We start from the raw sequence: 24,726 nt of genomic DNA, 5'->3' as shown, positions 1-24,726 counted from the left end.
TGCTCAATATTGGAGGGGGTTGTAAAATGGTGAGGGGTGATGGTGGAGGAAAGTCCATGGCAGAGTCCAGTCTATTAGTCTCACAGGTGCATTGTCCAAAGGGGCATAGGAAGTGGAGCTGGGGCAGTTTAAGGATGGACAGGGTGACAAGGTGGAACAAATGGATGACAATCAGGGTGGTCTCATTTCTTGGCGGGGGTCTTGGCATCATTCTCTGTCTTTGTCCTGGAACTCAGGGACCATTTGCGGGGTGGTTCTCCCTCTGCAGGGGGTGGGGTGCTGGTGTGGTGGCCCTGTGGCGGTGCCTCCTGTCCACTAGCGCCGGTGAAGGTGGTGGGCAGTTCATCGTCCAGTCTAGTGTCAGGGGCCCCTTGTTGTGCCACAGTGTCCCTCCTGGTGTTGAGTACTTCCTTCAGCACCCCTACGATGGTGCCCAGGGTGGAATTGATGGATCTGAGTTCCTCCCTGAAGCCCAAATACTGTTCCTCCTGCAGGCGCTGGGCCTCCTGAAACTTGGCCAGTACCGTTGCCATCAACTCCTGGGAGTGGTGGTAGGCTCCCATGATGGTGGAGAGGGCCTGGTGGAGAGTGGGTTCACTTGGCCTGTCCTCCCCTGTCGCACAGTAGCCCTCCCAGTTCCCCTGTGTTCCTGGGCCTCCGTCCCCTGGACTGTGTGCCCACTACCACTGCCCCTAGGTCCCTGTTGTTGTTGGGGTGGTGGGTTAGCCTGGGTTTCCTGTAGTGGTGGACACACTGCTGATTGACGTGTCCTGGGGACAGAGGTATGGGCCCGCTGGGTGGGTGCTGTGCTGGTGTTTCTAGAGGGGGGAAGCTCTGTAGTGGCCTGTGAGTGTGTCAGGGGAACCGACTGTCCCGAGGTCCCTGATGGGCCGGGCTGGTCATCTAGATCTAGTTGGACAGAGCTGCTGTCATCACTGTGGGCCCCTTCTGTTGGTGGTGTGGACATGTGTGGACCCTCCTGTCCGGTGACTTTGGGTAGGGGTCCTGCAGGCGTATAAAAGGATGTTTATTAAATCTGTGTGTGCCATGGTGTGCAATAGGTGGGTGACCGTGTACCCCAGTGCTTGCATTCCTGTGTGGGACCTTGTGTGATGGTGGTTTAGGGGGGTGTATGGGTATGTGCAGTGGCCATGCTTTGGTGATGGGTGTCCATGCTTTGTTGTTGCATGCAGGGCTTGGTGTTAGGATGTGTGGTTTGTGATGTTGGGACATTTGTGAGGAGTTGGAGTGATGGGGGTGAGGGTGAGGGTGAGGGTGGGGGTATGTGATGGCATGCAGGTAGGGTGGGGGATGTAATAGTTAAGATTTGACTTACCAGAGTCCATTCCTCCATCTACTCCTGTGAGGCCCTCAGGATGCAGAATCGCCAAGACCTGCTCCTCCCATGTTGTTAGCTGTGGGGGCAGAGGTGGGGGTCCGCCACCAGTCCGCTGAACCGCAAGGTGGTGTCTTGAGACCACGGAACGCACCTTCCCCTGTAGGTCGTTCCACCTCTTCCTGATGTCATCCCTATTTCTTGGGTGCTGTCCCACTGCGTTAACCCTGCCCACTATTCTGCACCATAGCTCCATCTTCCTAGCTATGGAGGTGTGCTGCACCTATGATCCGAACAGCTGTGGCTATACCCGGACGATTTCCTCCACCATGACCCTGAGCTCCTCCTCAGAGAACCTGGGGTGTCTTTGCCATGCCATGGGGTGGTGTGGGTGATGTGTGGGGTGGTGTATGTAGTGATAAGTGGGGTGATATTTAGTGGTGTGTTGTGTGAGTTGCGTGGAAGTTATGTGGGTGATGGTATTGTGTGCCTGTGGATGCTTGGTAGTTGTTTGTGGTGTCTCTCTCTGGCCTTCTCTCTGTAATTGTGGTCGTAGGGGTTTGTAGGTGATGTGGGTGGGTGTTTTATATTGTAATGGGTGTGTGGGAGTGGTGTGTGTATGTGTATCAGGTGTGTGTATTTTGAATTGTCCAATGTGGTAGTGTTTTGTAAATGTGTGTGTATTTTGAGCACAGCGATGTGTACCGCCAATGGAATACCGCGGTTGAAAGACCGCTGCGTGGATTCGTGTGTCGTGATAGTGTGGGTGTATTTCTGTTGGCGTGACGGTGGAGGTTTTGTTTTCGCCAGTTTATCACTGAACTTTGGTGTGGCGGACTTGTGTGGGTGTCTGAATTTTGGCGGATTCCGAGCTGTGGGTCATAATAGCTGTGGCGGATTTCCGCGGCGGTGTGTTGGAGGTCTTCTGCACTGCAGTAAGCGGCATTTACCGCTAATGTTGTAATGACCACCAATATCTAGGTTAAAGTGCACAGTGGCAGGCCAACTTTGCTAAAATAATGTGTATAAAACTATAGCTAAACTGGCTACACAGCACCCTCCGCTTGCCGGTTCAAAAGGTGGTTCAAAGCCTAATTATATATGTAAAAGCTACTAGAATTCCTCCTAAGGCATATATATGGGAACTTCAATAATGACAAGTTAAAAAGACATCTGAGCATGTAAATGCCAATTGAATCCGGGATAATTGAAGACAGAAAAATCCTCCACTTCGGCAGGTGGCAAAGTAGAAAGTTAATCACCAAGGAAAACCCAGGAGCATTCGTGTTCCAAAGCCTAACCTCCAGCTTTGGAAGCAGCAATCCGTGGTGTGCTCAACAGTGAGTTTAGAGCTGCATGATGCACAAAGGGCAACTCATAAACATCTTCCCATAGCAAACGCACCCTCAACGCGCATGTCTGGTAATGAGCCCTCAACAAGAACATAAACAGTTCAGCTTCCAATGAAAGCAAGCACTGTGTAGAAAGACAAACTTTCAGTGCACATTCAAAAGGGCATCAAAGACACCGAAACATGGGCTGCACACAATGCAAAACCGGTCTGAATGACAGAGACCAGTCGCACTCCAATTGCTCCAGGAGTAGTGCTCCGAAGTACTGCATCATGTGTTCACAACACAGCTACACTGGTGGTAGCGCTTTCAGTCCTCCTTGTTGTAACGGGACAGCCATTGTGCATAAAAATTAGCAATAGCAAGATGCCACCTATATTAGCCAAAGTTATCGGAAATCCCCCAAAAATACTGGAGAATATTGAGTGGATGGCTGAAGGTATTAAGCCAAATAGAGAGGAGAAGATGTGAACGAAACCAGAACCAACAGCCTTAAAGAAATTTGCGATTCCAGTAGTACTGGACGTGTTAACTATCTGTTCCAAGAGTTCACCAAAGTGTATCGGAAAGTTAGTACTTAAACGGGACTGTATCTCTGTGGACGACCACGCAACCTGAAGCGCATAGGTCTTGCATGCAGATGTAAGCACATGTTTTTGAAACAATAAAGCCTTGAGTCTGCTCAACTTGTCCAAATTCACATTTGAAGTAGCGATATGGGGCCAAATCTCAGCTACTTCCCTCTGTCCTGTAGGAAGAAAAATTACATTCCTGCAGCATGTGTCTAATCAAGGGGACTGGGACTCCCTTCAGATAACAAGCTAAGTTAGCTGCCGAAGCGTTACACTCCCCGTGCAAGGACAGCTGTTTACAAACCATTGAATGGCTGACAGAAGTCTTGCATTCACTACCACTAAGAAAGACCTCTTTCATACCACTGAGACATTTGTATGAGAAGGGTAGCTCCCACACCTCGTGGATGTAACTATCTCCTAGCCTTTCATATCTGCCCACGGGAAAGTGTTTTAAGTAGGATGTGAATTGAAGTGTTGAAATAGGTAGATTGATGACCCCGTGTATTAACAATTTAGCAGATGGTATTTCAGACACAGTAAAAGGCAGCTTTTCTAATTTCTCAATATTTAGCATGACATAAGTCGCTTCTTTTTTAGCCATTAGTTGTTGTTGTCACATTAAATTAAATGTAGAAAATATGTCCCTCGCGCGAACGTGTTGCCAGGGAATGTGACCTGCCTTCAGTGTTTGTAGTGTCCAACCTAACTGCATAATGGATCTTAGTTGACTTTGTCCATGGTGTAAAGAGGACATGTCACTCTGTACTATGGCTATTGCAGAGGAAACAGTATTGTTTAATGTGTATATTTGGTCTGGCAGGGTGTTAATCCCATTGTCTACAACAGCTAATGCCTTCTGTAAATTTTCCTGATGTATTTGCCTTAACCTGGCAGCAGCTTCTTGTTGAGAAAGCTTCCATGTTTCATTATAGACTGCATGTAAGAATTGCTTTCTGCATTGTTTTCAGGGGCCTAACAGGAAATCCTGTAAGTCAGTATTGTTAGACAGGAGACTGAGGTGTTCTTTAACAGCATCTAGTGAGGAACTCTTCAACCACTGCTGGCATAGTTTCCCTACACTGTATGTCATCACTATACACGCATGTTCAGATGATACATAGCGAGGGTCTGGCCTACTTGTTCTAAAACCCCAGTGGAGTTTACAAAATGTTTATGACACCCATTGGTATCTACTGGCCACAATAACCACCCACCAGAATGTGAAAGTGAAGCATTAAACATGCCGTTTTGGACCCATTCATCAAGCTGATCTTCAGTTACATTTATATACTTTACCACTTGTAAAATTTTGCCAGGGCTGAAATATTGGGCGGATTCAAATCCTTAACTTTTGCTAAGTCTAAACAGCTTGTCTGTTGTACAGTTTCATTCAAAATGCTCTAGACAAAGCTTCCTTACCCCTTATTTGCCATTTTTTTGTTCCCCACACATTTTTTAAGTCAATAGACTTCAATCGATATTCATAGCCTTCTATAGCCAACCAAGAAACAATGGAATCTGAATAAATGAATTTTGTATTTGACGATAACGTGTACATTTTCCATGAATGGCAATTTGAAATAATATGACTCAGCATTTCTGACATTGTGCCCAGAAAAATATGCACATTTTTCAGAATATGTTTTAGAACTTCCTTGTGGTGCAGTTGGAGAATGTTCCCATTGTGTGTAATTAAAAATAGTCTTTGTGGTACTTGCTCTGTGAATGAAATGGTGTACATAATAATTATAACAGAATATTTCTCCATAATTCTCTTTGGATTGATAAACATCCTCACTTTCAAATACAGTAAAATACTGTAATTCAGTCATCATAGAATCAACTGTTTTCACATCCCAGTCATCAGAAACAACTCCGGGTATTATTACATTATTCATAGAAAGTTTAAACACATACGGTATTTGAATGTCCTCCGTTGTGTCGTATTTATCAAATGTGACTTTATCCCAAACAATCCCATCAGGAATTGGCATAGCGGAAATGTTCACAAAAATCAAGTCTCTGTGGACCTTGTGAGAAGAAAAATTGGGTTTTAGGACCTCATCCACCAGTTCAACTGTAGATCTTTCAGGAAGTTAATGACCATGTATTAATAAAAAGAAAGTAATAACAAAGCCAATCCAAAGGAGGAAAGCCACAGATAGTTCCTTGGGAATATAAAGTAATTTGTTTTGAGCCAAATTATCAGGTTACGTGTTTTTGATAGTTCAGATATAGGAGAGGCAGATGATTCCGAGAAAGTATCAGTGATATCGGCAAAGTATCCAGAAGCAGTTCGTGCAAAACTTTGAGCCCTATTTTGAAGAGGAGAACTAACAGTGGTCTCCGCAGTGCTTCATAATAATTGACGCCATCTGTTTGAGTAGAAGTTGAGGCAAATCGATCAGCAATTTCTGTGTTCCCTGTTGTAATAGATGTTAGTGGAACAAATGCAAGATCATTTCCCCCCTCCCCAAGCTCAGAGAGGTATCAGCATTGCTCTTCAAAACCTGTAGAGGGACATCTTGACTAGTAGTGAGAGGGATTCGGGTACTACTGGTTGTTCCTCTTGGTCCACTGTGTAGGATTGGCCACACAGTGTAGATGGAGACAAAGCGGTTTTCTTTGGAGCCAGGCAGTGGTGGTAGAATAACACTTCTGGTAATGTGTATTCCCAGGACTGGCACCAGTGCACAATAGGAAGAAGCGAACTCCTTTTTCAGAGCAAATTTTATCACATACTAGATCCCCAACCGTTGGAATCCAGCCAGTAGATGTTATTGGTACATCCTTAATTCCTAAGGAGGCAGCACTGGCAGAAGCGTTGTCACCACGGAACTGTTGCAATTACGGCAAGACAGTGACACGTTAATTTATGTCAAAAGGTGTTTCTGCCGCCTCCACGCCAGGACCATCAAGATCTGGAACATGCATTTGAGTTCCAAACAGGCACTCGTATGAAGTACGACCCCCCAGGGACCTTCTAGGAAGATTATTAAGTGCTCTCTTGACTCAATACAGGTGATTAAGCCAACTACGACCCGTACCTAATACTCTGGCTAAGGATTGCTTTAAATCTCCGTTTTGTCACTCCACAGCACTATTTCCCTTGGGATGAAATGGAAACGAGTAATGGAGTTGGACCACTAATGAAGCCATGCTGTCCCTAAATGCCAATGAGGCGAAAGCAGGGCCCTTGTCAGAGTGGAAAGCCGCAACCACATATGTGCTGATAAAGACTTGCAAATCTTTAATAACAGCCCGAGCATCAGCAGAACGTTGTGGCCCCACCCATAGAAATCTGGAGCAGGAGTCAACAGTGACTAGAATGTATTTGTATGCACTGTCAGATGTTAGGGGACCGCAGTGGTCCAAGTACACACATAGTAATGGTTTGTTTGAAATTAGGAGGGGTGTCTGTGGTGGGCGTTTGATGGTGGACCCTTTAATCTGTTGGCAACAAAAGACATACTGCTTGGTCTGTTTGTATATACCTGGCCACCAATATCGAGTCTGCAACAATAATATTTTAGCCGCCACACCAGCATGGACAGAGGCAACTCCGTCATGCGCTGCTTTGATCAACTCTGGTCTTAGGTCTTTACTGGGAATTACTCTAACTCCCACGCCTGGTATTTTTACTTCTGCGTCAATGAAGCCTCCCTTCCGGTTGGTATATCCTTTAAGTAAAGGTGTGCCATCAGCCGAGGCTTGCACAGCAGCCAGTATTTAATTATCCGGTTTCATCCTAGAATGAGTTACTGCAGCAACAGAAGCTGTAGCTACTGCTGATTTGGCTGCTTCATCAGCCAGTGTATTTTCAGCAACGTGTATTCCAACACGCTTGTGTCCAAGTGTATGTACAACATGGACATTTGGTAGCGTTTTCTTCATATCCGCTGCCTTTCCCCACAGACGTCTGTGTTTGATGGTGTTTTCTATGGAATCTCTGAATCCATTCCGGGACCAGTAATGCAGATATTCATTGAAGGACTGGACACAATAGTACGAATCACAGACAATCAGCGTTAGCTGGTCAGGATCAGTGCCATCACCAGAGCCTTTAGCTCTGCTAATTGTTCAGTAGAATAAAGGTATGTTCTGGATAGAATTTGCTACCCTCCATATAGCCGCTTACGACCGCGCAAGCAGTGGAGTATTGATGCTTTGTGCCTATTGCAAGTTGTGCTGAGCCATCTGTGTACATGACTCTTTGATATTGACCAATAGACCATGTATTTGCTCGAACTGGGTATTCTAGTTCATATTGCAAAAATTGTTGAGTTTGTAACTTTGGGTAAAAAATGTAGTCAACATCAGTGGCTGTCAGAGATGTTGCCCATTGGATCCAACATGGATGTAATGCTTTAGCGTTTGGAATGCTGGCTTTGGTAACAGCCTCTAGGGCTGGGATTGGAAATAAGACAATAATGCGTTTCCCTCGGGCTAGTGGTCTTTCTTTAATGACAGCCATCTGAACGGCAGTGAGAATTTTCTCAGTGGGAGCAAAACATTGCTCTGCTGCTGAATATAAGTGTGATTTATGCTATTGGGACTGTATTATCCTCATTGAATGTTACATAGGTGAAATCAATGGCACCAGCTATTACTCTGATGACCAGATGTTTTTTATTGTCCCTTGTGTGTAGGTGTTGTGCTGCAAGCATGTCTGTTAGCAAAGCTCTGAAAATGTGTGTGTGTTCGACTGTCCAAAATTTACTGGAAAAGTCATGACGTATCAAGTCATATAAGGGTTTGATGTGTGATGCATAATCTGGAATGTATGTTGTGCCGAAATTTAGAAAACCCAATAGTGATTGGAGTTTTTTTTATGGTATTTGGTGGTTGTAACTGTGCGCATTTTTCTAAGAATTTTCTAAGAATTGTGGCGCTAGGCTCTCTCCTTCACTTGATAATTGGTAACACAGAAACAGGACACTAAGGAAGGCTATTTTTGTTTTTTTGAAGTTGAATTAATAGCCGAATTTGGCAAATCCTACAACAATGCGAGCTAGCCATCTTAGATGTTGCAGTAATTCATCATCCGATCTACATAGTACAATGCTTCAGGGTCAATGTCATGCAATATTGAGATTACACGAGCAGGGAACAGACCTGGACTGTTCTTGTACCCCCATGGTAAACAACAGAATTTTTTCTAGCAGCCTAGTGCACTGAAACTTGTAAAGTCACTACTCTCAGGCACTATATTTTGGCAGAAGAAGCCATTGGAAACATCCAATGTTGTTTTGATTTCTTTGCGCACTATGTTGTTCATAATTGCTGTGCTATGAGAGTGTTGTATACCATATGTGCGTGTATGACTGTGTAAGTGTCTGTAGTCTAAGACTATTCTGTATGAGTGGTCCGGTTTAGGTACAGGAAATAGAGGTTTATTCGTTGGTGAGACACAGGGGTCGATTACGCCCTGGTACCCTAGTTGTGTGAGGATTTCCCTCACAAGTGCTTTAGCAACATGTTTTATTGGGTATTGGGGTTGGGGTTGATTTTTACGTGGAATTACATGATAGGGGGAATCTTTATTCCACCCTTCGTGGTTGCGATATAACGTGGGTGCCTGCGCTAATGCTCAATCAAAGGCATAGGATTCTGCGACCTCATTGGGAGCAAGAGGCGAGAAAGAAGGTTTAATAACCTCTTCTCCGTAAGGGCAAGTACGGACAAATTCAGGTGGCCAATCCTTTTCAGCCAGTAAAATATCATAAATGTTAACAATGCGGTCTCAAAAGATTGCGTCTATTGTGTGTTCAATGTCTCCTTCTAACTGTATTGTTACTTTGTACACCCTGTCAGGCATGGAAACGCGCATGTCTGCAGTTTTAACTTGTAAGAAGTCATCAGTTGCTTTCACCTCCAGATGCTCTTGAAGATTCCAGCAAACTATTGTGACCTCTGCTGCACTGTCTAGCAGAGCTAGTGCCCACGTCTTGTTCTTCAATAGAGCCCTGTTCTTGAGTGGCATGATGAATCACAATTGCTGTCACTTTTTTCTTTTTAAATTAGGGTTTTTGTTGGGGAAGTTTCTCTTCTTTTTTAACAAAAATGTCTGTAGAGCGTAGTGATTCCTGTTTCTGTTTCATGTTCTCAGTTCTCCGCTCTGAGCGCACACCTCTCTCACAGCATTTTTCCAGTGAGTCCTGAAAGAAACGAGACTGGCGTGTATCAACATATTGATATCTGTCAGGCGTTTTTATATTATCTCTATTTCTTAGATTATATCAATTCTGTGGGGTCTCCAAGTGCGGAGATTCTCACCTTTCTTTTTTAGGTGTTTGTTGTTTTTTTATCCCAGCGTTTTTAGAACCCTCAGGTGCTTGCTAGGTAGAATCTTTATTAGATCTACCCTGAAATTGTGGTTTTTGGGGTCTGGCCCCCAGACTATCTCCACCAATACTAGAGTAGGTCTCTGCGATAATTTTTGGCATCTCACGTTTTTGATCCTGTGGAGTAACGTCCCAGAGCCGCATACGTACTACTAGTGCAACTGCTTCCCCTTTAAGGTTTCTTAGTATAATGGAAGATACAGTTGCAAAATTTGCATAAGTTACATCCCTAAGTCCAAGGCCGGGTCAGCCACATATTCATCTTGAATTTGTTTTAACACTTCTGGAAGATTGCTAAGTGTCGGTGTATTGTGTGCAGTAGTATAGAGCATGGCAAATACCATGCCCCAAGTTTACAATTATCAACCGTGGGAACCATCCCAAATGGCAAGCACATAGTAAATATTCTATGCTTATCTTGAGGTCATATATGGGGAATACTGCTTCCAGTGCATTTACTTTTTTGAGCTAACCAAAACGGAATTTCTTCCCGTTTGGCAGGTACCTTCCTCATAATCGAATGCACAGTCACAGGATTATTGCCTTGGGTTGCTGCATGTGGTTTGCCCAGGGGCGGTACATGTTGGGTTTGTATTTAATGTTTGCATTACAAACTGTACTAATAATCTGTATATGGCAGTAAGTTCAGCATATAAGCGGCGGACCTCAGCTACTGTCAAGGTTGCTGAATCAAGGTGCAGTGTATAAGTGGCCAATAAAGGCCAGGCAGGGCCATCATTACTTAGAGGACCTAACATGTAGGACTGTATGTGGTAGGGGGCCATCAAGCCAATTATTAGCCATCAAGTCTTGAAATGTGACCTAAGAATAGAATTTGTTTTTCTGTATGCTGCATGAGCTTCAACAACAAATGTAACTGGACCCCCCTAGGCTGTGAGGCATGTGCCAATCAATGTGCAGAAAGGGGTGATCGCATATTGACTGCAATTGCTACCCGTTGCGGGTTCGCCATAGTGAATGGTAAATTTAGTTCAGAGATAAGTGCACTAAATGGGGGTTATCCTTTTAGAGTTCAAGCTTGAAAAACCTACAGCATTAGTTAGGTACTCCCTACTTAGCTGAGGAGGAAATATCCTCAATACCACGGACGTCTCCGTATATAGTACTGAGGTGTCTTTGCATGTAGTGAGACAGAGATACTCAGGAGGACCCGAAAATGAGTGCCTGACCAAACGTTGGCGGCACCATGTCACGTAGGTTCTCATTATCCTACAGAGACTACTGGATTCGGGCGGCAGAATCACCTGTACTGCGGGAGACTTAGGCGGTCATTCTGACCGCGGCGGTCGCCGCCCGCCAAGCGGTTCCCGCCGAAAGACCGCTCCGCGGTCAAAAGACCGCGGCGGCCATTCCGGCTTTCCCGCTGGGCCGGCGGGCGACCGGCAGAAGACCGCCGGCCGGCCCAGCGGGACAGCCCCTTCAACAATGAAGCCGGCTCGGAATGGAGCCGGCGGAGTTGAAGGGGTGCGACGGGTGCAGTGGCACCCGTCGCGATTTTCACTGTCTGCACAGCAGACAGTGAAAATCTTTGTGGGGCCCCCAGGGGCCCCACGACACCTGTTCCCGCCATCCTGGTTCAGGCTGGCGGGAAGGGGGTCAGAATCCCCATGGCGGTGCTGCAAGCAGCGCCGCCATGGCGGGTTCCCTGGGCCAGCGGGAAAGAATCGCCCAGGAAGCACCGCCAGCCTGTTGGCGGTGCTTCCGCCGCACTCCGCCATGGTGGTCATGGACCGCCAAGGTCAGAATGACCCCCTTAGTTTGAACCCACACCACGTGACGCCTATCGGCCTAATCCAGGTTTGTTCTGGCTAACTAGCAGTGCCTCATCTCCACCCGAGAGCAGGGATGATTAGGGCAACCGGGCGCAAGACATAAATGACTCCTCAGGGGAATCGTGGTCACTCAGATCTCATCCGTTTACTGCAGTAACTGCAGTAACTGCATCTTAGATAATAAGGCATGTATTGCAATAACTACGACTATGAAGCACAACAGGATTAAAATGGTGACAAGGAGAGTAAAACACAAGAATAACGCCACCATATTCTCACTAGGGTTTGTAAAGATAGTTCTTACCTAGGCTATGTTAGAGCACAGAATGTTAAGCTCTAATTCTGCCTTCCAGGTTCCCCCTGGAAAGACATCATCCCTCATAACTGAGCAAGAGGCCTGTAGTCTACATAAGCAGCTGCAGTGAAGCAATCAGCATACAGTCGTGGTCATCTGGTGGGAATCTCCCTCTAACGTACATGGGTCAAAGTAGTGTTTATATAATAAAACAGCTGATGTTCCAAGAAAGGATCCCCACGTAAGAGTGTTTATGTTTCTGTGAACATTGGAGACAAAGCTTACCAGTTTTGCCATCAACCTATCTTACTGCAGCCTTGAGAAAAGCACAGTGTGAAAGAAATGTCTTGTTTAAGAATGCAGTGCTGACTTAGGCGAAGAACAGCTAGATAGAGAAAATAAAACAAGACCGCAAATGTGGCTAATATTAAAATAATATAACAAAGCTAAATAAAAAATATCTAGGTTAAAGTGCATAGCGGCAGCCCTAGTTTGCTAAAATAACATGTGTAAAACTATAGCTTAAATGCTACACAACAGTGAAATAAGGCCACCCGAGGACTGTAACTAGTCAAATTTGCATGTTAATCCCAATATTTCTGGAAAGTGGTCACTCTTGATTCAGCACTTTGGTGGTCATTACAACCCTGGCGGACGGTGTTATAGCGGCGGTAATACCGCAAACAGTCCGGCGGAAAAAAAAAGGGAATTATGACCGTGGCGGAAACCGCTAACATAGACAGCCACTTTAACACTCCGACCGCCACGGCGCTACAGACAAGCAGCACAGCGGTCACCGCCAACAGACAGGTGGAAGACAAAGTACCACCCACAGTATTACAACAGGCCAATCCGCCACCTTTTCCGGGGCGGATACACCATGGATAAAAACACGGCGGAAACAGCTTTTGCAATGGGAAAACGCTCACCTTAACACACTCCACGACGAAGGAGGGCACCATGGAGCCGGAACTTCAAATACTCCCTGCGCTTGTCTTCCTGCTCCTCTACGAACATCAGCAACGGCGGCGCTGAAGACAACAGTGAGTACTGCACCTACAACATAGGGGAGGGGGGAGGCAAAAGTCACAGACACACACACGCAACACCCCCACCCCCAACCCGACCCTCGCACACTACAACACACACACCAATGCATTTCCAAACATCACAGTAACAACCCCCAACCCCCCCGGAAGAATGCAAAGACAAAAGAAAATGAGTACAACCATTGTAATGTATCAAAATACAGTAAGCTAATATATACAGATACATATACACATTCCAAATATATACATCACAATTAGTAGTGCAGGTATGCACATTTCAATGTCCGTGGACCACTGGGCCCAAAATGCATGGGCGAGGCCCACACACAATACCTGTCCTGAAACGGAGAGAACACTGCAGGGGCATCAGATAGAAATACAACAGGCACCTCAGGGGGAAGGGAAGGGGGGGCACCTCAGCCGGATGACAGCACCACGCCAGATCCACGACGGGGCTCCATGCCCATTGATGTATCCTGGGGAGTGCAACGCCACAGTCTCACAAGTCTTTGCAGTGGGTAGTTTGCCCACTGTACCATCCTGGGGAGTGCAAAGCCACAGTCTTACAAGTCTTTGCAGTGGGTGGTTTGCCCACTGTACCATCCTGGGGAGTGCAAAGCCACAGTCTCACAAGTCTTTTCAGTGGGTGGTTTGCCCACTGTATCATCCTGGGGAGTGCAAACCCATAGTCTCTCAAGTGGATAACAGTCTCCACTGGTTCTGGATGGGGACTGTTGCCCAGAGTGTATCACGCTCCCCGTGACGGTCCCAGTCCCGTCACTGCCCCTGCCGCTCATGGGCAAATGATGCTTGAGTTGGCGGTGCTTGCCCTGTTCAGCGGTGCTTGCCCAGTTCAGCGGTCTTTGCCCTGTTCAGCGGTGCTTGCCCTGTTCAGCGGTGCTGTCCATGGCGGTCTTTGCCCTGTTCAGCGGTCTTTGCCCCGTTCAGCGGTGCTTGCCCTGTTCAGCGGTCTTTGCCCTGTTCAGCGGTGCTGTCCATGGCGGTCTTTGGCCTGTTCAGCGGTCTTTGCCCTGTTCAGCGGTGCTTGCCCTGTTCAGCGGTGCTGTCCATGGCGGTTGTTGCCCTGTTCAGTGGTCTTTGTCCTGTTCAGCGGTCTTTGCCCTGTTCAGCGGTGCTTGCCCTGTTCAGCGGTGCTGTCCATGGCGGTCGTTGCCATGGTCAGCGGTCTTTGCCCAGTTCAGCGGTCTTTGCCCTGTTCAGCGGTGCTTGCCCTGTTCAGCGGTGCTGTCCATGGCGGTCTTTGCCCTGTTCAGCGGTCTTTGCCCTGTTCAGCGGTGCTTGCCCTGTTCAGCGGTGCTGTCCATGGCGGTCGTTGCCCTGTTCAGCGGTCTTTGCCCTGTTCAGCGGTCTTTGCCCTGCTCAGTGGTCTTTGCCCTGTTCAGCGGTGCTGTCCATGGCGGTCTTTGCCCTGTTCAGCAGTGCTTGACTTTGCTGTCTCTGACCTGTGCAGCGGTGTGTGCCATGGCGGTCCCTCATTGCCCAGCGGGGATGTGGCTGCCGGGGCCCTCCTGGGTACTGACTCTGGCGTGGTCTCCGGACCAGTGACGATTGTGCTGCCCTCCTGGGCACTGACTCTGGCGGTGGTCTCTGGACCAGTGACGATTGTGCTGCCCTCCTGGGCACTGACTCTGGCGGTGGTCTCCGGACCAGTGACGATTGTTCTGCCCTCCTGGGCACTGACTCTGGAGGTGGTCTCCTGACCAGTGACGATTGTTCTGCCCTCCTGGGAACTGACTCTGGCGATGGTCTCCTGACCAGTGACGATTGTGCTGCCCTCCTGGGCACTGACTCTGGCGGTGGTCTCCGGACCAGTGACGATGGGGCTGACGGTGGAGTCTTGGGCAGCGGGGAGGATTGCAGCCTTCTCCGCCGTGCTGCTCTTCCCAGACTTTGGAGACTTCTTCTGCCCCTTCACCACCTTGGGAGGAGTCACAGCTGACTCAACACTCCCCCGGGACCCTTGTGGGTGGCTTTGCCGGCAGGTGTCTTCCCCCTCTCCCTTCGGGCACTGTCCAACTTCTGGTGCTTCACAGGGGGTGGACTGGCAGTGCTTTGGCTCCATGTCACACTGGCTGCCCTGGTGCCCGGTGCACTCCACATACCTCTAACAGGCACCACTGGTACCGGAATCTTTTTGGTTGAGGTGCTACTATGGGACCTATGAATAGGAGGGGGGGGTGATGGGACAGAGGTCAAGGTTGCTCAGAAAAAGTTTCTGACGAACACTGGGACGGGTAGCTGGAGGGGGTCTGGGAGTGGAGGAAGACGAGGTGGTTGTAGGAGGTGTCATTTTTGATGATTTGGGTGCAGGTGCATGTTCTGGAGGCTGTCGTGAGGTGGATGGATGTTGGGTGTGTGTGTGCCCACGTTTGTGTACTTTGGGAGGGGGCGTCACAGACACACTGGGAGAGGACACAGAGGACGTGTAAATGGTAGTGGGGGTGGTGAGTGCAGGTGAGCGGGTGTGGTGCTGGGTGTTCTGGTGCGAGTCCTAGTGGCTGTAGTGGTAGTGCATGCAGGTGAGAGTGTAGACGAGACTGGGAGGGAGGAGGGAGACGGCGAGGAGGGGGACACAGTGGAGGCAGTGGATGTTGCTGTGTCTGTATGTGGGTGATGCTTGTGTGAGTGCCTGTGGGATGTGTGGTGCCTATGTTTGCCTGAGCAGCCCTTGTGTGTTGAGGTGTGTGCAGGCTGGTCTGATGGTGTGCTTGGGATAGGTTGAGGTACAGGGGATTGGGTCTGGGTGGAGGAAGTTGGATGGGGGAGGCTAGACACAGGGACAATGGCTGCCATCAGTGCTGAGGCCAGAGATTAAAGGGTTCGATGATGGGCAGCCTGACCAGAATGAATGCCCTCCAGGAATGCATTAGTGTGTTGCAACTCCCTTTCGACACCCTGGATGGCATTCACAATGGTAGACTGCCCATCAGTGAGTGACCTGAGGAGGTCAATGGCCTCCTCACTCAGGGCAGCAGGGGTGACAGGGGCAGGGGCTGAGGTGCCTGGGGCGAAGGTGATGCCCACCCTCCTGGATGAGCGGGCACGGGGTGAAGGCTGAGGGGCTGCTGGGAGGGCGGTGCTGGTAGGGGGGGTGGCGGCTGTACCTGTTGAAGTGGGGGGCACAGATGTTGCCGCCACCACAAGGGAGCTCCCATCGGAGGACGAGTCCGTGTCGCTGTTTGCTGATCCGGTGCCCGCCGTGAAGCTCCCCTCGCCCTCCGTCCCACTAGTGTATTCAGAGTCTGTGGTGTGGCCCTCCATGGCCATGTGGGACGCAGCTCCCTCGTGCTCCGGTGCCCCTGTACCTCCGCCTGATGATGCTGATGCACAAAAGAACAGGGAGAGCACAAAAAGGGGTGGGGAAACAGAAGAAAGACAGGTTGAGTGCATGGCTTACCGCTACCGTTGGCGGACAATACAGACACAGCAGCCCCCTACACTACGCTGTGCTCTTGGCCTCTACAGATGCGGTTCCTGGGATATGGCCTACATGGCTATGAGTGTCATCTGCCCACATAGATGACACAGGGGCATGTATACCTGTACTTGGCACTCTACAGAGGTGGGGTGGAGTGGCACATGGCCTTCATTACGGAGGGGCCTAGCCTACGGAACTCGCCCTGGCCTAGGGAAACCCACAGCCCTCCTCCCCCACCCAGACCCCTCCACTGCGCGCAAAGTCAGCTGAATGATGTTTGACTCACCCCCTTGTGTCTGCTGTGATGCCCTCATGCGCCCATCCAACTCAGGGTAGGCCACTGCCAGGATCCGGAACATCAGGGGGGTCATGGTGCGACGGGCACCCCTCCCACGTTGGGAGGCCATCCCCAGCTGAGCCTCCTCCGTCTTCTTGCTCCAGCGGCGAATGTCCTCCCATCTCTTCCGGCAGTGGGTGCTCCGTCTCTGGTGGACCCCCAGGGTCCGGACATCCTTGGCGATGGCACGCCAAATATCCTTCTTCTGGTGGGCGCTGACCTACATGACATGTACAGGGGAAGAAGAGAAGTCATTACCAACTGCACCGTCGTAGTGAGTGGCCCACATCCCTGCCTTTGCCATGTGGCACATGCACTCACACTCCTTCATGGTCGCATAACTCTGCCCCCTTCCTACTTACATCCAGCCCTCTCCACCCAGGCATAGCCCATACAACTTGCATCCTATGTACTCACCTGTTGGTCTGGTGGACCGTAGAGTAGTGTGTACTGGAGGAGGACCCCGTCAACAAGCTTCTCCAACTCCTGTGCAGTGAAGGCAGGGGCCCTTTCCCCAGACGCACGTGCCATTGTCTCTTCCAGACCGAGGTCACAGCAGCACTTGCAGTGTAGGTCCTCTCCTGTCGAAGATCAGGTATCGAGTGATTGAACAGATAGAAAATGGCGGTCACGTCCGCGGCGGTGCGTATCATCGCCGCCGGCGCACTTCGTCATTGGCTCCTGGGACCCATAGGGTCCAATGTTAACCAATGCAGCATTGCGCCGCTGTCTACGACAGCCTACCGCAACGGTGTACAACGCCAGCGCAGTTACCTCACATCCCATTGTCCCACTTTAGAGGTCAGGAAGCCGCCATTTCAGGGGCCCACATGGCTTCATTTACAACTGCGTCACACATACCTAGGCCTGGACTCAACACACATACAGGAAGATTTTTGTATTTTGTGTCGTGTTCTGTGTAGTTGTGGGTACATACCTCAGAATTGGTTGACTCTGTGGTCGCTGTTGTCCTTCCTAGGCATCGTCAGCTGGGACATGTGAGGAGATGGCGGAATCCTCTAGTGTACCGACCGCTGGTGGACCTGTTGACAATGGAGGAGCAACATTTAATCATCACCTACAGGTTTGACCGTGCCACAATCCAGGAACTGTGTACCCAGTTGGAGCCAGACGTGATGTCACCAATCCGCCATCCCACAGGAATCCCCCCTCAAGTGCAAGTGCTATCAGTGCTCCATTTCCTAGCAAGTGGGTCATTTCAAACAACAGTGGCCATGGCATCAGGGATGTCCCAGCCTTTGTTTTCCAACGTGTTGTCCAGAGTGTTGTCTGCCCTGCTGAAACACGTGAGGAGCTACATCGTTTTCCCTGAGGTGGAGGATTTGGCTACAGTTAAAGGTGACTTCTATGCCCTGGGACATATCCCTAACATCATAGGTGCCATTGATGGGACCCATGTGGCTTTGGTCCACCCCCCACAGGAGTGAACAGGTGTGCAGGAACCGGAAGAGTTATCATTCCATGAATGTACAGATGGTGTGTTTGGCAGACCAGCACATCTCCCAGGTAAATGTTATGTTCCCTGGCTCAGTGCATGACGCCTACATCCTACGGAATAGCAGCATCCCTTATGTGATGGGGCAACTCCAGAGGCACCGTGTGTGGCCATTAGGGGACTCTGGGTACCCCAACCTGTCACGGCTATTGACCCCAGTGAGGAATCCCAGGACCAGGGCAGAGGAACGCTATAATGAAGCACATGGGCGGACTAGGAGGGTGATAGAAAGGACCTTCGGCCTCCTGAAGGCCAGGTTCAGGTGCCTCCATATGACAGGTGGTTCCCTATTCTACTCACCAAGGAAGGTGTGCCAGATCATCATCGCCTGCGCTATGCTTCACAATCTTGCTTTGCGACGCCATGTGCCTTTTCTGCAGGAGGATGGTCCAGATGACGGTGTTGTGCCAGCTGTGGAGCCTGTGGACAGTGATGAGGAGGAAGAAGAGGAAGAAGACATTGATAACAGGGACTCTGTCATACAGCAATATTTCCAGTGACACACAGGTGAGAACAATGTTTTTTACTATTGCATTTACTTTCACAATTCTAACTCTATCCTGTCTGTAAATATGAAGCAGTATTTGCTAACTGAGTGGTACATTTCCATTACGGTTTCACAGGTGTGCTTTCCAACGTGTGTCATCTGCTTGCATCCTTCATGGGCTTGTGATGTGTGACATAGGTATGTTGACATTACATTTTCAAACTGATTTTGTCATTGTCATAGATAATACACATTTTCTAAATCACAGACTGACTCCAGATTGTTTTGTGGTTCAAGTTCTAATTATTAGAGGGGGTGGCAAAATGGTGATGGGTGATGGTGGAGGAATGTCCATGGCAGAGTCCACTCTATTAGTCTCACAGGTGCACTGCCCATATGGGCATAGTAAGTAGAGCTGGGACAGTTCCAATCTGGACAGGGTAACAAAGTGGGACAGTGGGATGACAATCAGGGTGGTCTCATTTCCTGGCGGAGGTCTTGGCATCGTTCTCTGTCCTGTTCCTGGATCTCAGGGACCGCTTGCGGGGTGGTTCTCCGTCTGCAGGGGGTGGGGTGCTGGTGTGGTGGTCCTGTGGCGGGGCGTCCTGTCCACTAGCACCGGCGGAGGTGGTGGGCAGTTCATCGTCCAGGCTAGTGTCAGGGGCCCCTTGGAGTGCCACGGTGTCCCTCATGGTCTTCTGTATGTCCTTCAGCACCCCTATGATGGTGCCCAGGGCGGAGTGATGGTTCTGAGCTCCTCCCTGAATCCCAAATACTGTTTGTCCTGCATGCGCTGGGTCTCCTGAAACTTGGCCAGGACCGTAGCCATCGTCTCCTGGGAGTAGTGGTATGCTCCCATGATGGAGGAGAGGGCCTCGTGGAGAGTGGGTTCCCTTGGCCTGTCCGCCCCCTGTCGCACAGCAGCCCTCCCAGTTCCCCTGTGTTCCTGTGCCTCCGTCCCCTGGACCGTGTGCCCACTACCACTGCCCCCAGGTCCCTGTTGTTGTTGGGGTGGTGGGTTATCCTGGGTTCCCTGTAGTGGTGGACACACAGCTGATTGACGTGTCCTGGGTACGGAGGTATGGGCCCGCTGGGTGGGTGCTGGGCTGGTGTTACCAGAGGGTGGAAGGTCAGTGTTGGGCTGTGCCTGTGCGAGGGGAACTGACTGTCCCGAGGCCCACGATGGTCCGGGCTGGTCATCTGAATCCAGTTGGCCAGAGCTGCTGTCATCACTGTGGGCCTCTTCTGTGGGTGGGGTAGAGATGTCTGGACCCTCCTGTCTGGTGACGTTGGGTAGTGGTCCTGCAGGGGTATGAAAGCATGATTATTGCATCTGTGTGTGTCATGGTGTGCAATGGGTGGGTGAGCGTGTACCCCATTGCTAGCATTCCTGTGTGGTGGCTTTTGTGATGATGGTTAGGGGTTGTTATGGATATGTGCAGTGGGCATGCTTTAGTGATGGGTGTCCATGCTTTGTTCTGTCATGCAGGGCTTGGTGTTGGGATGGTTGGTTTGTGTTATTAGTACATTAGTGAGGAGTTGGAGTGATGGGGAGGGGTGAGGGTGGGGGTGTGTGATAACATGCAGGTAGGGTGGGGGATATGATAGTTAAGATTTGACTTACCAGTGTCCATTCCTCCACCGACTCCTCCGAGGCCCTCAGGATGCATGATGGTCAAGACCTGCTCCTCCCATGTTGTTAGTTGTGGGGGAGGAGGTGGGGGTCCGCCGCCAGTCCGCTGAATCGCAATGTTGTGCCTGGAGACCACTGAACGCACCTTCCCCCATAGGTCGTTCCACCTCTTCATGATTTTGTCCCGATTTCTTGGCTGCTGTCCCACTGCGTTGACCCTGTCGACTATTCTTCACCATAGCTCCATCTTCCTAGCTATAGAGGTGTGCTGCACCTGTGATCCAAATAGCTGTGGCTCTACCCGTGCAATTTCCTCCACCTTAACCCTGAGCTCCTCCTCTGAAAACCTGGGGTGTCTTTGGCGTTCCATGGGGTGGTGTAGGTGATGTGATGTGTGTGGGGTGTATGTGGTGATGAGTGTGGTGATTTGTAGTGGTGTGTGGTGTTTTGTGCATGGATGTTGTGTGGGTGATGGTGTTGTGTGCCTCTGTGTGGTGGGGTTGTCTATTGCTGTGCTCTCTCTCTGTCGCCTTCGTCTCTAATTTTGGGTCGTAGGGGTCTGTGGGTGATGTGGGTGTGTGTTTTATATTGTGTTGGGTGTGTGGGAGTGGTGTTTGTATGTGTATCAGGTGTGTGTATTTTATATTGTCCAATGTGGCTGTGTTTTGGAGATGTGTGTGTATTTTGAGCGCGGCAGTGTGTACCGCCAATGGAATACCGTGGTTGAAAGACCGCCGCGTGGATCGTGATAGCATGGGCGTGTTTCTGTTGGCGTGGCGGTGGAGGTTTTGTTTTCGCCAGTTTATCACTGACCTTTGGTGTGGCGGACTTGTGTGGGTGTCTGAATTTCGGCGGATTCTGAGATGTGGGTCATAATAGCTGTGGCGGAATTCGGCCGCCGCGGCGGTGTATTGGCGGTGTTCTGCACGGCGGTAAGCGGCTTTTACCGCCAATGTTGTATTTACCCCCTTAATTTGGAAGTTACGCACCAGGGGTATTGCGGAATTGTCTATCAGCATATAATCTATGATTGAACAAGTTCTGCCACTCGCAAATGTTATAGAGGATGGATTATCCTCCTTGCTATTCCCATTTAGCATCGTTAGGCCTACATTTTCCAGGTATTTCCTACATTTACTTGCAGCTCAGTTCTTTGCATTTTCCACTCTTGCAGCTACCAGGTTAAGATTGAAATCCCAAGAGACTATAAATATGATCTCTTTATGCTCTCTTTGTAAGATCTTGATTAATTTGCCCAACATTTCCACTTTGCACCCTTTACGTGCTTTTTGTGGGTGGATGTAAACATTTAGGAGCATTTAGGGGGTCATTCCGACCCTGGCAGTCCATGACCGCCAGGGCCGGGGACCGCGGAAGCACAGCCAACAGGCTGGCGGTGCTTCCAGGGCTATTCTGGTCAGAAAAGGGGAACCAGCGGTTTCCCGCCGGTTTTCCCCTGGCCCAGGGAATCCTCCATGGCGGCGCTGCTTGCAGCGCCGCCATGGGGATTCCGACCCCCTTCCCGCCACCCTGTTTCTGACGGTTTTCACCGCCAGAACCAGGATGGCGGGAACGGGTGTCGTGGGGCCCCTGGGGGCCCCTGCACTGCCCATGCCACTGGCATGGGCAGTGCAGGGGCCCCCTAACAGGGCCCCATACAGATTTTCACTGTCTGCTTGGCAGACAGTGAAAATCGCGACGGGTGCCACTGCACCCGTCGCACCCCTGCAACTCCGCCGGCTCCATTCGGAGCCGGCATCCTCGTTGCAGGGGCTTTCCCGCTGGGCCGGCGGGCGGCCTTTTGGCGGTCGCCCGCCGGCCCAGCGGGAAAGTTGGAATGGCCGCCGCGGTCTTTTGACCGCGGGGCGGTCATTCGGCGGTGACCGCATGGCGGGCGGCGACTGCCCCCCGCTGCGGTCAGAAGGACCGCCTTAGTCTTTTTGGCTGCTGTTATTTCCACCGAATGTGAACTTGGTTGCCTGGATCCAATTTAGCCCTGTATTGACTGTGACTTTGTTCCCTTTGAGTGCCATGGATACCAAGGTTCCCAGGCCCCTTTTTAAGTGACCATATTTGGAGGAGCTCTTTGCTAGAATATGCAAATTCACATCACTGGGGACCAGTATCTGCTCGGGCTCTAAGTTTCCTGAAGCAGGATTATATTGTATTCCTGGAAGAAGGACCATACTTCTGGATCTTGCAGTATTTCATCTATTCCATGGACATTCCATGAGCAGATGTTAACAAAGAGTCTCTCTAAATTCTGATCTCCGAAGTTTTTGATGTTGTCAAGTGCAATTATAATCTATTGCCCCTTCAGGTCCTATGCGTTTTTGTGATCTTGGGGGATGGTGCTCTTTATGATCCCAATAAATTTGGCCTGTCACCTGCATGCTTCGCAACCTTCAGATTTTCTACTTCCGCTACAGTTGCTTCAGCTGGGATGTTCTACCTTTTGTAATTCAATACCCCAGGAACCAAAAGTCAGAATGAATGAGTAGTTGATGAGCTAGGCCTGACGTGGTTACTGTGACCTCTTGGTCGTTCCACAAGGGGTGGAGTTTTCAATTCTACAGAGAGTAAATCAGCAGATGACATGTGGAAAAGTTCTCTTATTTCCCCTGTCAATTTTAAGATGTTGCTTCTGTTGAGGGTATCAAAACCACCCTCTGAATTGTAATGTGGAATGAGGAGAAGCTTGTGCATTTCTATAGGCATAGCTGCCAACAGGCCCTCCATTTTTCTTTCGCTTCGTTAGCTCTGTGGGAGACCCTTGTGACCTGCTTCCTATCTGTGTTGAAACGATTGGTTTAACTGCAAATTGGTGTTACTCCTCTCATTCCCTTTTTAAAGCCAGTCCCTGGTACCCCCCCAGCCTCCACGTTATGAAACATTTTGGCCCTCATAACAACCATGGTGGTAAATGCCGCTTACCGCCGTGCAGAAGACCGCCAACATACCGCTGCGCCCGCGGAATTCCGCTACAGCTATTACGACCCACAGCTCGGGATCTGCCATAATACAGACACCCACACAATTCCGCCACACCAAAGGTCAGTGATAAACTGGCGATAACAAAACCGACACCGTCACGCCAACAGGAATACGCCCACAGTATCACGACCCATGAATCCATGCGGCGGACTTTCAACCGCGGTATTACATTGGCGTGCACACCGCCGCACTCAAAATACACACACATTTACAAAACACAACCACATTGGACAATTCGAAATACACACACCTGACACACATACACACACCACACCCACACACCCAATCCAATATAAAACACACACCCACATTACCCACAACCCCTTACAAAGAAAATTTATGAAGAAGCAGAGAGACGGAAAAGCAAAGACCACACGAGCATCCAGAGGCACACAACACCATAACTCATACACCATCCACGCACAAAACACCACACACCCCAAAACATCACCCCACACATCACCTCACACATCACTCACATCACATCATGGCACCTCAACGACACCCCAGGTTCTCTAAGGAGGAGCTCAGGGTCATGGTGGAGGAAATCGTCCGGGTAGAGCCACAGCTATTCGGATCACAGTTGCACCACACCTCCATTGCAAGGAAGATGGAGCTATGGTGCAGAATCATCGACAGGGTCAACGCAGTGGGACAGCACCCCAGAACACGGGATGATATCAGGAAGAGGTGGAACGACCTACGGGGGAAGGTGCGTTCCGTGGTCACGAGACACCAGATTGCTGTACAGAGGACTGGCGGTGGACCCCCACCTCCTCCCCCACAACTAACAACATGGGAGAAGCAGGTCTTGGCAATACTGCATCCTGAGGACCTCGCAGGAGTCGCAGGAGGACTGGACTCTGGTAAGTCAAAGCTTTACTATTATATTCCCCACCCTACCTGCATGCAATCACATACTCCAACCCTCACCCCATCACTCGAACACCTCACCTATGCCCCACTATCACCACCCACCCATCCCAACACCAAGCCCTGCATGCAACACCAAAGCATGGACACCCATCACCAAAGCATGTCCACTACAGATACCCACACAGACCCCAAATCAAATATCACACAAGGACCAAGACAAGAATGCAAGCACTAGAGTACAGGCTCACTCACCCATTGCACATGATGGCACACACAGATGCAATAATCATGCCTTTACACCCCTGCCTGACCCCAACCCAATGTCACCAGACAGGAGGTACCAGACATGTCCAGTCGCACCACAGAAGAGACCCACAGTGATGACAGCAGCTCTGCACAACTGGATCAAGATGACCAACCCGGCCCATCAGGGACCTCGGGACAGTTGGTTCCCCTGGCACAAGCAACCATAGAGCCTCCCCCCTCAGGAAACACCAGCACAGCACCCAACCAGCGGGCCCATCCCTCTGTCCCCGGGACACGTCAATCAGCAGTGTGTCCACCACTACAGGGAACCCAGGCAAACCCACCAACCAAAGAAAATCAGGGACCTGGGGGCAGTGGTAGTGGGCACACGGTTTAGGGGACGAAGGCTCAGGAAAACTGGGAAACTGGGAGGACGGCTGTGCGACAGGGGGAG

The sequence above is a fragment of the Pleurodeles waltl genome, chromosome 8, assembly GCF_031143425.1.
Source record: "Pleurodeles waltl isolate 20211129_DDA chromosome 8, aPleWal1.hap1.20221129, whole genome shotgun sequence".
In the NCBI taxonomy this organism is placed as follows: domain Eukaryota; kingdom Metazoa; phylum Chordata; class Amphibia; order Caudata; family Salamandridae; genus Pleurodeles; species Pleurodeles waltl.
The sequence above is the reverse complement of the archived record's forward strand: the minus strand, read 5'-3'. Positions refer to the sequence as shown.